Raw genomic sequence first — 4,961 nt, forward strand, 5'->3', positions numbered from 1 at the left:
TTCTCTTCTCTTCTCTTCTCCTATCCCTCCCCTTTTCAAAAACTCTGCCCCCTATACCCAAAAGATGCTCTACCATATAACAAGAACACATGCACCACTATAGCCAGAAGCTTGAAAGAATGCAGATGCCCTTCAACAGAGGAATGGACACAGAAAATGTGGTACATTTACACAGTGCAGTAGTACTCAGCTTTTAGAAACATGAGTTCAGGACTCAGGGCCTGTCCACAGACTGCTGAGCACCCAGAAGAGCCTCAGATGCACTTTCCCTCCTGAGCCCACATGTGATCTCCCCTTCCCCCTTCTCCACTGACTATCTGAGTAGAGACCTCCAGAAACTCTCAGGGCGCAGGTAGCATGGTATTATCTAGGACTGGTCTGTTCCAGCCCAGAGACAGAGTTGGGCCACGGCCATCAGAACTCGGTGTCTGCCGGCAGAAACCAATCTCCCTCCTGAGCCCACGGGCTCTCAGGCCAACAGGAGAGACAAGCTCCAGTCAGAGACAACAAAATTACCTAACATCACAGGTAACAAGATGGCAAGAGGCAAGCGCAAAAACCTAAGCAATGAAAACCAAGACAACCTGGCAACATGAGAACCCAGTTCTCCTACCACAGCAAGTAGTGGATACCCCACCACACCAGAAAAACAAAATTTGAACTGAAAATTATACCTCATGATAATGATAGAGGGCTTCAAGAAGGATATAAATAACTCCCTTAAAAAAATACAGGAGAACACATGTAAACAAGTAGAAACCCTTAAAGAGGAAACACAAAAATCACTTAAAGGGCTGTAAATAAAACCCACTACCAAACAGGTAAAGGTATTAAAAATGGAAATAGAAACAATAAATAAATCACAAAAGGAGACAACCCTAGAGATAGAAAGCCTAGCAAAGAGATCAGGAATCACAGATGCAAGCACCACCAACAGACGACAAGAGATGGGGGCTAGAGAGAAGGCTCAGTGGTTAAGAGAAATAACTGTTCTTCCAGAGTTCCCGAGTTCAAATCCCAGAAACGGCAGATTCTTTTGCTAAGTTTTAGTTCTAGAGAAGTTGGCCAGACTTTTTCTTCATGTTGATAGGTCCCTCCCACTGCATTTATGAGCGAGCTAAGGGTTTATTATCAATTCTTTTTTATTCTTCACCCCTGCTCTCCTTTTCTGCAGTCAGGTCTGGAGGTCCTGGAACTCATTCTATAGACCCAGCTGCCCTGGGGCTCAGATATCTGTTGCCCTTGCGTCCTGCATTCTGGGAGTAAAGGAGTACATCCTTCCCAGGCCTATTTTCTTGGTATGAACTGTGGTCCATTTCTCCTTTTTGCTTTTATTAGTCTTCCTAGATGCTTACCAATTTTAATACTCTTTTCAACAACCCTATTTTTTGTCTTATTGATTTGTTTTTGATCACTCTCATGTTTTCCATCTCCCTGTTGTCTTAGGGTTCTATTGCTCTATAGAGACACCATGACCTTAGCAATGATTATAAAGGAAAACATTTAATTTGGACTGGTTTACAGTTCCCAGAAGCTTTTCATTCATTATCCTCATAGCTGGAAGTGTGGTGGCCTGCAGGACATGGTGCTAGGGATGGAGGGAAAGTTACTTCCTCCAACAATGCCACACCCACTGAAACAAGCCACACCTCCTAACAGTGCCAACCCCTTTGAGCCTATGGGGGCCATTTTCTTTCAGAAGACCACAACTGGTTTTTGTGCTTTATTGTTTCCTTTGGTTTTCTTGCATTTGGTGTATTTGTCCCCCCTCCTCCCACATAGAAACATCACCATTAAATTAAAGTATTTTGCTTTTCTTTTGTCCATATGGACAACGTTGAGGATGTCACTTTTCTTCTCCCATGGAAGACTGGAAAATAAAACACTCAGTTCGTCAGTCCTGGTGGCAAGCACCTCTTCTACTGAGCCATCTCCTCAGCCCCCACTGAAGTCTTTACTCTCTAAGAAGCCCATTTACAGAGATCTACTATGTAATATTTGTTGTGATAATCCACTTGAGAATCAGACTTTAACATGTGTTTTATTTATGTACTCTTTTTGCCTGATAGTGATTTCACGATGTGTTTACTTTTATATCAGATCGAATATTTAAATATGCTCCTTAAAAATAATTTATTTTTGAATTTTATCCATGTATCCAATACAGTCTGGTCACATTCCTCCCCTCATATCCTTCTCCTACCTTTCAACCCCTTCTTCCTTTGCTCTTTTCCTCATAGTCTTGAAGTGGCCACTTAACTTTTTTTCCCCCAAATGTTATTTCCTGCTTTTTAAAAAAGATTTATTTACTTATTTAATGTGTGTGAGTACACTGTCACTGTCTTCAGACACAGCAGAAGAGGGCATTAGATCCCCATTACAGATGGTTGTGAGCCACCATGTGGTTGCTGGGACTTGAACTCAGGACCTCTGTAAGAGTAGTCAGTGTTCTTAACTGCTGAGCCATCTGTCCAGCCTGCAACTTAACTTATTACTCCCTGGTATCCTGAATGCTGTCAGTCTCCCATGCCTTGTTCTGCCTGCACCTCACTTCTTTTCATATTTTATATATTTTCATTTGTTAATAGTCCAAAGTGTATGTTATCTCATTTATTAATATCATTGTCTGTGATATTATCTCATTCAAATGATAACACGAAGAATCTCATCCCAAATCCTCAATCCTTTCATGTGTAAAGAGAAGCAAAAGAAACCCAATACTCTTCCAGACCACAAGTGCGCATTTGTAAGAATTCAGAGCTGTCCTGTGAATCCTGGAGGATGGCCAGTGAAACTTTGGATGGGCTAGGGATGTAGCTAAGCAGCTCGAATGAGGATGGAGGTTCAAACTAAGCATCAAAACCAAAGCAAAGCAAAGCAGAACAAAACAAAAAACCAAAACAAAAAGCAGTGGAATACAGAGGCATAGTCACCGTGCTTTCTGTGGTGTAGGTTTCATGGCACTTTTTCTTCTCACCAGAGAGAGACAGTCCAAGGCATGTGTCAGCTGGTACGACAAATCAGTCTTCTTTCTGGTAATAAGTAAACGCTATCTGGGATGCCTGACTCACCAGTTGATTTTACGGGGAACTGGAGCTCTGTAATTTTTTATGAATCTGTGCATAATAATAAGTTCATGGGCTACACTGTAGGGGTTTTCATGCATGTATATTATGTCACATGGTCGACTCAGGTTAATGAGCACGCCTAGCCTGCCAAACACTCATCATCTGTGTTGGGAACATGCAAACACCTCTCTTTCTAGACATTTTAGAACAGTACATTTCAATAAAAATTTAAAAAATAGAATCTCGGTGAATTTCCCATCATGTACCCCAATCCCACTCATCTTCCCGTGTCTTCCCATTTTCCCTCTGCCCTTGGAACTTTCCTCTCAAAATAAAATAAAAATAAATAAACAAAACAAAACAATAAAACAACCCCCCGTTCGGAAGCTACACAGTGTTTCCCATAGCATTCTCTTTTGTCCACACATCTTTACTTGCAAATGTTCATTGTAAGGAGTCACTGGTCTGGCTCAAGGCCTCTGGCTTCTGCTACACTATCAATACTGGATCCTCCCTGGGACTCCTCTCAGACATCATGTTGTTCCCCTATGTCATAGAGACACTGCAGTTTTGGATTGGCAGGAATGACCCCTTCATGCATTTCTGGGGTTCATAGATGGGGTAGATGTTGGGTAGTCCAACTCAAAGCCCTGGATCTAAGCCTGGGTGGTAGCTGAGTTGGTCAGCCTGCCAGCTCTCCCACACCCACACCAGCAGGGTGAGCTCTCCAGCACTGCCTGGGCTGTTCACCCAGTGTTTTAGCCAGCAAAGGCCCAGGCCAGTTTGCCTGCCTGCTGCAGGTGTTGAGGGTTAGGGTCATCTGTGTTGGGAATATTCAAAATCCTCCTTTCTAAATATCTTGAAGAGCATAGTAAAATATTAACTGTATCCACCTTTCCCTGTTGTAGCACATTAAACTTTATCCCCACAACCTAGCTGATCTTACTGTAATTACCCACATAGTGTGCCAATTATGTGACATTTAATATTGCATTGGCTTAAATGACATCTTGATATGCATGTGCGTTCTGAAACAAAGTCTCATGTTTCCTGTGCTGGCCTCAAACTTGTTATGTAGTGGACACTGGAATTGAGCTCCTGCTGTTTCTGCTTCCGTGTCTGATTGCTGGGATTTCAGACTTGACTCCCTCCCTCCCTCCCTTTCTTTCTTTTTCCTTCCTTCCTTCCTTCCTTCCTTCCTTCCTTCCTTCCTTCCTTTCTTCTTTCTTTCTTTCTTTCTTTCTTTCTTTCTTTCTTTCTTTCTTTCTTTCTTTCTTTCTTTCTTCTATATAGGGTTTCGCCATGTAACAGAGCCCTGGCTGTCCTGGACTCGATTTGTAAACCAGGCTGTCCTCAAAACTCACATAGATCTGTCTGCCTCTGGTCCCCGAGTGCTGGGATTGAAGGTGTGAGCCACTATCCTCCGCTGATTTATTTATGGCAATTAAAGAATATATCATTTGAGCTGGATGTGGTGCTGCTCACCTTTAATTCCAGCACTCTGGAGGCAGAACCAGGAAGATCATAAGGCCCACCTCTGAGGATTCCATCCACCTCCTTAAGTCATGGTCTTCTTTCATCCCAGAACTCACCATTTTGGCCACGCTGAATGGTCAGCAACCCATTCCAATCCTCATCTCTCCTCCTGGGATTCCGCCATGCCCAGCCCTTAAACACAGGTATGTTTGCAAGGCAAGCAATTTGCTGATTCATTATTTCAGAAATTTTAAGTCTTTAAGCTAGCTGGCCACTTAATCCCAGAACTTGGGTGGTAGAGGCAGGTGGATCTCTAGGAATCTGAGGTCAGCCCGCTTTACAAAGTGAGTCCCAGGACTGGGTAAAGAACTTGAATGACTTTAAAATGTGAGTTACCTAAAACACTAGATAGATGGC

Source organism: Micromys minutus (assembly GCF_963924665.1).
Source record: "Micromys minutus genome assembly, chromosome: 3".
Taxonomy (NCBI): domain Eukaryota; kingdom Metazoa; phylum Chordata; class Mammalia; order Rodentia; family Muridae; genus Micromys; species Micromys minutus.